The 11634-nt window shown below is 38.5% G+C and overlaps 1 protein-coding gene across 9 annotated transcripts in view; it reads right to left on the bottom strand.

Moving 5' to 3' along the window:
* Positions 1-11634, bottom strand: part of Fhit (fragile histidine triad diadenosine triphosphatase) — a 1507501-nt gene that overhangs the window by 201457 nt on the left and 1294410 nt on the right.

Genomic DNA, 11634 nt, shown 5'->3' with positions numbered 1-11634 from the left:
TCCATTGGTCTATCTGTCTGTCTCTGTACCAATACCATGCAGTTTTTATCACTATTGCTCTGTAATACTGCTTGAGTTCAGGGATAGTGATTCCCCCTGAAGTCCTTTTATTGTTGAGGATAGCTTTAGCTATCCTGGGTTTTTTGTTATTCCAGATGAATTTGCAAATTGTTCTGTCTAACTCTTTGAAGAATTGGATTGGTATTTTGATGGGGATTGCATTGAATCTGTAGATTGCTTTTGGTAAAATGGCCATTTTTACTATATTAATCCTGCCAATCCATGAGCATGGGAGATCTTTCCATCTTCTGAGGTCTTCTTCAATTTCTTTCTTCAGTGTCTTGAAGTTCTTATTGTACAGATCTTTTACTTGCTTGGTTAAAGTCACACCGAGGTACTTTATATTATTTGGGTCTATTATGAAGGGTGTCGTTTCCCTAATTTCTTTCTCGGCTTGTTTCTCTTTTGTATAGAGGAAGGCAACTGATTTATTTGAGTTAATTTTATACCCAGCCACTTTGCTGAAGTTGTTTATCAGCTTTAGTAGTTCTCTGGTGGAACTTTTGGGATCACTTAAATATACTATCATATCATCTGCAAATAGTGATATTTTGACCTCTTCTTTTCCGATCTGTATCCCTTTGATCTCCTTTTGTTGTCTGATTGCTCTGGCTAGAACTTCAAGAACTATATTGAATAAGTAGGGAGAGAGTGGGCAGCCTTGTCTAGTCCCTGATTTTAGTGGGATTGCTTCAAGTTTCTCTCCATTTAGTTTAATGTTAGCAACTGGTTTGCTGTATATGGCTTTTACTATGTTTAGGTATGGGCCTTGAATTCCTATTCTTTCCAGGACTTTTATCATGAAGGGGTGTTGAATTTTGTCAAATGCTTTCTCAGCATCTAATGAAATGATCATGTGGTTCTGTTCTTTCAGTTTGTTTATATAATGGATCACGTTGATGGTTTTCCGTATATTAAACCATCCCTGCATGCCTGGGATGAAGCCTACTTGATCATGGTGGATGATTGTTTTGATGTGCTCTTGAATTCGGTTTGCCAGAATTTTATTGAGTATTTTTGCGTCGATATTCATAAGGGAAATTGGTCTGAAGTTCTCTTTCTTTGTTGTGTCTTTGTGTGGTTTAGGTATAAGAGTAATTGTAGATTCGTAGAAGGAATTCGGTAGGGCTCCATCTGTTTCAATTTTGTGGAATAGTTTGGATAATATTGGTATGAGGTCTTCTATGAAGGTTTGATAGAATTCTGCACTAAACCCATCTGGACCTGGGCTCTTTTTGGTTGGGAGACCTTTAATGACTGCTTCTATTTCCTTAGGAGTTATGGGGTTGTTTAACTGGTTTATCTGTTCCTGATTTAACTTTGATACCTGGTATCTGTCTAGGAAATTGTCCATTTCCTGGAGATTTTCAAATTTTGTTGAATATAGGTTTTTATAGTAAGATCTGATGATTTTTTGAATTTCCTCTGAATCTGTAGTTATGTCTCCCTTTTCATTTCTGATTTTGTTAATTTGGACGCACTCTCTGTGTCCTCTCGTTAGTCTGGCTAAGGGTTTATCTATCTTGTTGATTTTCTCAAAGAACCAACTTTTGGTTCTGTTGATTCTTTCTATGGTCCTTTTTGTTTCTACTTGGTTGATTTCAGCTCTGAGTTTGATTATTTCCTGCCTTCTACTCCTCCTGGGTGTATTTGCTTCTTTTTGTTCTAGAGCTTTTAGGTGTGCTGTCAAGCTGCTGACATATGCTCTTTCCTGTTTCTTTCTGCAGGCACTCAGCGCTATGAGTTTTCCTCTTAGCACAGCTTTCATTGTGTCCCATAAGTTTGAGTATGTTGTATCTTCATTTTCATTAAATTCTAAAAAGTTTTTAATTTCTTTCTTTATTTCTTCCTTGACCAGGTTATCATTGAGTAGAGCATTGTTCAATTTCCACGTATATGTGGGCATTCTTCCCTTATTGTTATTGAAGACCAGTTTTAGGCCGTGGTGGTCCGATAGCACGCATGGGATTATTTCTATCTTTCTGTACCTGTTGAGGCCCGTTTTTTGACCGATTATATGGTCAATTTTGGAGAAAGTACCATGAGGAGCTGAGAAGAAGGTATATCCTTTTGCTTTAGGATAGAATGTTCTATAAATATCCGTTAAGTCCATTTGGCTCATGACTTCTCTTAGTCTGTCGACATCACTGTTTAATTTCTGATTCCATGATCTGTCCATTGATGAGAGTGGGGTGTTGAAATCTCCCACTATTATTGTGTGAGGTGCAATGTGTGTTTTGAGCTTTAGTAAGGTTTCTTTTACGTATGTAGGTGCCCTTGTATTTGGGGCATAGATATTTAGGATTGAGAGTTCATCTTGGTGGATTTTTCCTTTGATGAATATGAAGTGTCCTTCCTTATCTTTTTTGATGACTTTTAGTTGGAAATTGATTTTATTTGATATTAGAATGGCTACTCCAGCTTGCTTCTTCTGACCATTTGCTTGGAAAGTTGTTTTCCAGCCTTTCACTCTGAGGTAGTGTCTGTCTTTGTCTCTGAGGTGTGTTTCCTGTAGGCAGCAGAATGCAGGGTCCTCGTTGCGTATCCAGTTTGTTAATCTATGTCTTTTTATTGGGGAGTTGAGGCCATTGATATTGAGAGATATTAAGGAATAGTGATTATTGTTTCCCTTTATATTCATATTTGGATGTGAGGTTATGTTTGTGTGCTTTCATTCTCTTTGTTTTGTTGCCAAGACGATTAGTTTCTTGCTTCTTCTAGGGTATAGCTTGCCTCCTTATGTTGGGCTTTACCATTTATTATCCTTTGTAGTGCTGGATTTGTAGAAAGATATTGTGTAAATTTGGTTTTGTCATGGAATATCTTGGTTTCTCCATCAATGTTAATTGAGAGTTTTGCTGGATACAGTAACCTGGGCTGGCATTTGTGTTCTCTTAGGGTCTGTATGACATCAGTCCAGGATCTTCTGGCCTTCATAGTTTCTGGCGAGAAGTCTGGTGTGATTCTGATAGGTCTCCCTTTATATGTTACTTGACCTTTTTCCCTTACTGCTTTTAATATTCTTTCTTTATTTTGTGCGTTTGGTGTTTTGACAATTATGTGACGGGAGGTGTTTCTTTTCTGGTCCAATCTATTTGGAGTTCTGTAGGCTTCTTGTATGCCTATGGGTATCTCTTTTTTTAGGTTAGGGAAGTTTTCTTCTATGATTTTGTTGAAGATATTTACTGGTCCTTTGAGGTGGGAGTCTTCACTCTCTTCTATACCTATTATCCTTAGGTTTGATCTTCTCATTGAGTCCTGGATTTCCTGTATGTTTTGGACCAGTAGCTTTTTCCGCTTTACATTATCTTTGACAGTTGAGTCAATGATTTCTATGGAATCTTCTGCTCCTGAGATTCTCTCTTCCATCTCTTGTATTCTGTTGGTGAAGCTTGTATCTACAGCTCCTTGTCTCTTCTTTTGGTTTTCTATATCCAGGGTTGTTTCCATGTGTTCTTTCTTGATTGCTTCTATTTCCATTTTTAATTCCTTCATCTGTTTGATTGTGTTTTCCTGGAATTCTTTCAGGGATTTTTGCCATTCCTCTCTGTAGGCTTCTACTTGTTTATTAATGATTTCCTGTGTTTCCCTAAGTGTGTTCATGTCTTTCTTGAAGTCCTCCAGCATCATGATCAAATATGATTTTGAAACTAGATCTTGCTTTTCTGGTGTGTTTGGATATTCCATGTTTGTTTTGGTGGGAGAATTGGGCTCCGAGGATGGCATGCAGTCTTGGTTTCTGTTGCTTGGGTTCCTGCGCTTGCCTCTCGCCATCAGATTATCTCTAGTGTTACTTTGTTCTGCTATTTCTGACAGTGGCTAGACTGACCTATAAGCCTGTGTGTCAGGAGTGCTGTAGACCTGTTTTCCTCTCTTTCAGTCAGTTATGGGGACGGTGTGTTCTGCTTTCGGGCGTGTAGTTTTTCCTCTCTATAGGTCTTCAGCTGTTCCTGTGGGCCTGTGTCTTGAGTTTACCAGGCAGCTTTCTTGCAGCAGAAAATTTGGTCTTACCTGTGGTCCCGAGGCTCAGGTTCGCTCGTGGGGTGCTGTCCAGGGGCTCTCTGCAGCGGCAGCAACCAGGAAGACCTGTGCCGCCCCTTCCAGGAGCTTCAGTGCACCAGGGTTCCAGATGGTCTTTGGCTTTTTCCTCTGGCGTCTGAGATGTGTGTGCAGGGAGCAGTCTCTTCTGGTTTCCCAGGCTTGTCTGCCTCTCTGAAGGTTTAGCTCTCCCTCCCACGGGATTTGGGTGCAGAGAACTGTTTATCTGGTCTGTTTCTTTCAGTTTCCGGCGGTGTCTCAGGCTGGTGTCCTGCCGCTCCTGGGCCCTCCCCCACGGGAGCCCAGAGGCCTTATACAGTTTCCTCTTGGGCCAGGGATGTGGGCAGGGGTGAGCAGTGTTGGTGGTCTCTTCCGCTCTGCAGCCTCAGGAGTGCCCACCTGACCAGGCGGTTGGGTCTCTCTCTCACCGGGTCTGGGCACTCTGTGACTTTAAGGCGAGCCTGTTCTTCCAGGATGGCCAGGACTACAGAGAGAGACACTGGCTAGGAAAACAAGAACGCACAAACAAACAAACCAAACAAATCCCAAATACAACAACCAAAATAACACAAAACAAAAAAAAGTACAAAAACCAAAACAAACAAAAGTGAAAACAGACTGAGGATAGTATTTTAGAAACTTGTAAAAAAAAAAAAATCCCAGATAGCTACATATGAGGAATTCTGACCAGCTAAAAGGAATTACATGTAGTCTGGCAAGAAAATATAATCTGGTGTGTTATTTAACTTTTAAATTTAACCTAACATAAGCTATAATAACCAGGGAAGAGAGCCTAAATTAAGGAATTGTCTAGATCAGGTCAGCCTGTGGATATGTCTCTAAGGCATTATCTTTATTATTAATTGGTAAGGAAAGAACCAGCCCACTGTGGGTACCATCATTCCCTTGTAAGGGGCAGGGGGAGGCTGAACTATAAAATAGAGGAAAAAGTTAGATGAGAGCAAGCAGAAAAGCAAGAATGTGTTATTTTCTTTTTGCTCTTGATGCTCGCTCTTGACTGTGGGTGGGACTAGATGCTTGAGTTCCCGCCCTGACTTTCTCAAAATGATGGAATAAATGTCAGAGCATTTTTATCCCGGGAACAGAAGTAAAACTAGGACACTTGGTAAATCAGAAAGCCAGTGATAAAATTCAAGAATTCTAAGTTTGTATCATTCAGAATAGGGGGATCATCAGAAGTAATACCTTTGAATACCTGATCGCATCATTTGAATGTCTGGGTTAAACTAACCAATGACTGACACATCTTTTATATGTGTGTTCTAGGCAGTTCCAACTTTAATTAAATATGAGTATCAATAAAATTAAATCTATAAAAACTTTTTGAAAATAATTCTAGGTTCAGCTGTATCTATGAGTTTTTAAAATTTTCTATTTCAAATTATTACAAAAGTACAGTTTGAGTCCTTTTTCACTTAATTATTATGGAAAGCACTATAGAGGATAAGAAATGCAATTGGTTAACTTCCTTTACTAATAGAAATACTAGAAGGACAAATTCTCACCACTTAAGAGATTACCTAGCAACATTAAAAAGATTCATAAGTAAGATTAAAGACAGTTATTTTGTATACTTGGATATTTTATAGTAATCAAATACGAAAAGAAACATTGTTTTTCTCCTCTCTGCCTGGCTTTTGTGTCTCTACCCACTCTCTGTTTCTCTTTTCTCTCTTTTCTCTCTTTTCTCTCTTTTCTCTCTTTTCTCTCTTTTCTCTCTTTTCTCTCTCTCTCTCTCTCTCTCTCTCTCTCTCTCACACACACACACACACACATCATAGTCACAGAAATCTGAATAATCACTTATCTAAGTGGCCAATTTTCTGGAAGCTGCTGTGTAACTCCAGGAGTGGACCTTTAGTTAAAAGGTGAGAAATCTGGGCATCAGCTGTGTTTACTTGCTAGATTCCTCAAGAACAGTGCTATTCAAAGTCTTTGAGGAATTTCCTTTGCAGAAGTCTCCTCTTCCTCACTGGGTATCCTAACAGTGCATGTGTGACATTTCCTCTGAGAATAAATTAGCACAATGCTTTTGAATTTAGAGAGCTGGAGCTTAGAAGGAAATGCTGAGCCCAAAGGCCATAAATGGCATCCCTTGATTTTAGGTGGGTACGAACTCATAGAAAACTTTTGAACAAAGCCAATCCTAGTAACTGAATTAGTTGCTTTTCTATTGCTAAAACACTACCGTCAAGGCAAATTAAAGAAGCAAGGTTTATGGTTCAACTGGGATAGAGGGCATGATAGGGAGGCAAGTAGCTGGCACAGGCCTAAAGCAACACTGGAGAGCTCCCAACCTGTATGTCGAGCATGGAGCAGAGAACATGATCCAGAAGTGACAAGAGTCTTTTAAACTCAAAGCTCGCCCCCAGTGACAAACCTTTTCTACTAAGACCTCATATAAAATTCCTAAGCCTCCCTAAGCAGCATCCACAACTGGGAACCAAACATTCAAATGCTTGAGATGAGGATATTTCCTATTAAATCCAGTGCGGTAAGCTTTTGAGGTACTAGGTCATTCTTCTCTCTACTGTGTTGGGCCTTCTGCAAGTAGGACTTAAACAATTCTAAAATCAAGTGCAAAAATCTAACGTACCATTGTAAGTGTGTTTTTTTAAAAAAAACCCACATAACTACTTTGGGGAAGGATTTTCAAAGGAGTCTATAACTAGAAACACATCAAGAACCATAGCATGTAGAGCCAGTCAAAATTGAAGACACCGAAGTTTATTTGGCAGACATGCTTGAACGGTCTTTCCTGGGGGGTCTTGCTAGAAATTCAGGTGCTAAATTACGTCCCAATTGCCTTCATGATTTCTCTGATATTTTCATATCCAATTGATTATTCTCTTAATGTTTCCATCAGAAAATACAATTCCAAAACTACCCTAATCGGTCTCAGAACCATCTTTATTCCTTTAGAAACAAACTATAGTTGTCATGTTGACAACTGTAAATAGCAATCAGGATGATATTTAATTTTAACTTGGTGCCAACTAATTTAGTGGAAATGGCTGTGTTTTGAAATAGTAGGGCGCTCGCACTCCATCTGGTGTGTTTTCCTTTTATCTTCCACTCTCAGTGAATTTTAAAAGTCAACTGCAATGTAAATATACTTTCTGCTATGCTAATGTGGACTCCTTGTGGAAATCAAAGGGAAGGAGTCCTTGGGGCAAGTGGTTCTTTCCTGATTGAACTATTTAGTGTCACAGCATCACAAGGAATCAGAGCTAAAAGCGGGCTTTGAGGTGACCAAGGTGAATCCATCCCATCTGGAACATAGGGAAACTGAGCTGGAGACAAAATGAAATGGCCCATAATCTCATCCAACACAAAGCCAGGATGTTAGTGTCTATGGGAGGACTTTCAGATACGCTGTTACCAAGTGGCCATTTCCTTCAGGAAACTCTAGAAGGCTCTACCAGAGTGTACTATACTGGGTATCTTAGTGACTTCTCCTTTCCAATAGAGCATAGCATTGCCACTCATTCCTCGCTCACGTGCATTAGGCTAATATTTCAGAGTAGTAACAGCTGTGCCGTGTCCTTGCAACCTCCCTTGTGTCTAAAGGTAACCCACTGCCTACAGAAGAGTTCTACTCTACAGCACTAACTCAGTGTCCAAGTTCAAGAAGAGCTGGCCCAAGATGCCAGGAGAGGACCTATAGTTTGATGGCTATACTCATTGTTTTTATATGCTGCTGTAGCAAATTTGAAGAAACAGCGTGTCTTGTCAAATTTTATCTTTTTGATCATTGCTTAAACTGGACCTCTATGTGCTAATATTTAAGGTGTTGACCTGTGCTACATAATCTTTGGATTTTCTAATGGTAAATCTATTTCTGGCTTTTGCTTGTTTGGCTTTTCTTTTCATTTTCTTAGTGTGTCTATTTCTCATCATTATCATAATCATCACCATCAGCATCATTACTATTGGACTTTTCTACTTTCTAAAGGATTTCTTGGCTTAGGGCAACTCTTCCCAGATTCAAAGTCAGTAGTCAGTCACTCTGGGGGTAATTAAGAGACTATGACATAGAAAAGAACATTTTTGAGTTATATGGTGACAGCAAAATTTCCATTACTGTTTTGGTAAGGTGTAGACAGAGTTCCAAATATGAAAGCACATGCGAATGGCCTGTCACTGAGAGCAGTGGTGAGGTTCTGGGAGTGGGGTGGGACATTTACCAAGTTACTTTTCAGGTAGACTCCAGATACACACTTGAAGTACAAAGCTGCTGGCTGGGGTTGGTTCAGTGGTCACTAGTCCCAATGATATCTAAATTAAGGCTTGATATTCCAGCTTTAAAGTTCCTTTCTCTTCTGGAAGGCCTTGTTGGTTTGCAAAATGTGTTGTCATCTTTTGTCATTTAAGAATGTAAAATGTTTTGTGCACAATTGAGGTACAAAAAGGACATTTTGGCAGAAAGGAAGACTATGCTGAGAATTATGGGTCTTTGCTACCAATCAAACTGAGGCTGGCTGTCTACCCTAGGACTGGGGAAATAAGACTTAGAATAACTACCATCCTGAGGGAATGCCTGTCCTATGAGGTAGTTGAGAGTTTTTTATTTTTATTTGTTTTTGTTTTGTTTGCAAAGCAGTAGTGAGTAGGAGGTGAGGAAGATAGTTCTGGTATTTGTAGGCTAAGCATGGAGGAGAAGCCAGGCTAGAAACAAGCAGCCTAAATGTGAAGCCCAGGTCTGTTCCCTTATTCTCTGCTAGCCTTAAAAGTTACGAGGTGTACCTGAGGAGAGGAAACACAGGTAAATGTCCCCGAAGGTGTATTAATTTATTGGATTGCTAATATCAAGTCATATCAGCTCTTCCTACTCCATTCAAGAGCATGACCTAGTGAGGACAATCTTGCCTCTCTGCTTTCTCAAGTCTAATTCAGCTTTATCCCAGATTGAGAGCTTCTGAATCCACCAAATTTCTGAAATTCTCAGTTTTGAGACGAGACCTGAATTAAAAAACAAAACAAAACAAAACATTCTAGGAAACCTATGTGCATGATAGACATTCCTAGTGCATGCTGCTGTGCTATGTGGGGTGAATTAAGCAACAAGTGTGATTGCTTTTATCTTTGCAAAAACAAAACCAAAAATGTATCAACAGAATCTCCATGCTGGATCCATCAACTGGATCTCCATGCTTAAGATCTCCGGAGAAAAGGACCAGAAAGTTCCCAGTGTACTTGACACATGCATACAATGCCCTTCTAATAATGATGAGACTGGTCTAAGAAGAAACATTTTTTTTTTCCAAAAGAAAAGTATATGTGCTAGAACAAGGCTACATTTCAGTGCAAAGGGAATATTCTATGAGTTCCTTAGTTACTTCTAATGTAAGGAGGATTTCCAACGAGTACTGGAGCAGCTGGCCTAGAAGATATTTATGGCCCATTGAGAGTTGTAAGCAAGGGCTGTTTCTTTTTGAGAAAAAAATAAAGCAGCGATTTCCTTTTAAATATTTTAGTGTGCTATCATGACATGAATACACTATAAGGCATGCATAAGTATTTAAGAGATTTTGTGCACAAAATCAGCTTCGAAAGAATGACCGTGGGAATTGTAGAAGCTGGACTGGAGTGTGTTGAGGATTTCCTTGTGTTTAAGCAAAAAAGAGTTATAATGAAGTTCTTTAGTTGGCAAACTTATGGGCCAAATCCTAAAAGCAGAAAGAAACAATAACAACAACAACAACAACAACAAAAACAACAACATCCAAAATATTAAAGTAGTAAGATACCATTTTCTTCAATGTTTTTACATACTTAATTAGCAAGGGTATATCTAAGACTTATAGGGATTAGAAGATACTTAAGTTATTTATAAGTATATGTCAGTGTGTATATGTCCAGAAATCATAACCAAAAAAAATGCTTAGCTCACTATCTTTTCATCAAAATAGTGACCAAAGTAAAGGGTGAAACAAAGAGACAAGGTTATACTCAAAAGATTTGGGAGTAAACAAGCTTTGTCATTAGGATTTAAGGAAGATGCTTCCTCCTCTGAGGTTCAGCTCTTCTCCTGATGTTTGTAAAGACAGGGTGATATATGTGAAGAACCTAAGAGTTCAGCTTCTGTGGCTCATCAAATGATAATTTCACTCTCTAATTTATTCTTAATTAGTTATCTTGGTGACAAAATCTAAGAGCTAGATTTGTTTATGACTGGTAACCTAATGTAAAAGCTTAATGTTCCTGGATTCTTGTGCCTTCTCCTTGTGAAGTAAATCTCATGAAAGACACTGATGTTTGCATAGTAAGCTCGACATTAAAAGATATGGAATGAATCCCTGTGCAAATCCAATGTATACTGTTGAGAGATATATAGTTATAGAAACATTTTGTTCACTGTCTTCAATTAAAAACAAAACAAAACCAAACAAAACCCAAAAAACCAAAAAAGCAAAACCCAGAACCTCTCAAAGTCTGCTTCTAAGTTGGGTTGTAGAAGTTGTATATTGAGAGTTTCTAGAAAACACTGCTTGCCAGTGTGTTGAAGTGATCTGAAAGTCCGAGAATAAATTTCTAGTTCAGCATTATCTCTTCAGAAGAGATTTCTTTATAGTGTCTAAATGACAGGATAATGCAGGTTCTCTACCTACTTGAGACTGTTTGAAAGTTTAACGTCCTCACAAATGACTGTCTTTGAAGGCTCTAGTCTACATGTATATAGTAACAGAAATCTCTCAGATGGGTTCTGTGCAGTCAGAAGATGACCTCTGATGTGTCACCTAACAAACTCACTCTACCAGGTCCTGACAACAGGCTTTGTCTGCATAATACTATTAGTACTCATGCAAATTATGATAGCGAATAATTACAGAGCACTTCTTGTATATCCTAAGGCTTTGTACATAAGAAGCTATTTAGTTGCATAACAACCCCAAATATATTTTAAAGATGAAAAAAATCAAGACATGGAAAAGCTGAGCAATTTGTTCAAGTACATGGAATATGTACTAAGCACCAAGCAAGCTGGAACTGGATCTCCATGCTTAATCTTGTGTAATGCTACCACAAAAGAACATTGTATCTCCTTTCAAAACTGAATGAGAAATTTCAGCCACCCTCATGAAGGCCAACTAGGCCACTCATTTCAAAGGCAATTGTCAGCAGAAACAATGACTCAAACAGTGTCCCTCTTTCCCCAAAGTCCTTATATCATCTCATGAGCATCCCTGATAGACAGAAAGTGAATGCACTCTCCATGTAGCAATCTGACTAGTCATTTCATTTTTAAAATTCAAAAAGATAGGAGACAATAGCCCCTATCTCAATCATTTGACAACCTTTATACTTTGATATCACCAAAAACACATCACTGTCTTCTGGATTTAGATAGGCAGGATGAAAATAAAACAGATGTAAGATAATAATAATAATAATAATAATAATAATAATAATAATAATAGTAGTAGTAGTAGTAGTAGTAGTAACGTTCTCCCGATTTAAAGAACTCTAGAACTGTCCTATTTAATTTGGTATTATATATATGTAAATATACAT

Source organism: Rattus norvegicus, chromosome 15 (assembly GCF_036323735.1).
Source record: "Rattus norvegicus strain BN/NHsdMcwi chromosome 15, GRCr8, whole genome shotgun sequence".
Lineage (NCBI taxonomy): Eukaryota > Metazoa > Chordata > Mammalia > Rodentia > Muridae > Rattus > Rattus norvegicus.
Note: the sequence above shows the minus strand (reverse complement) of the source record. Positions and strands in the feature narration are given on the sequence as shown.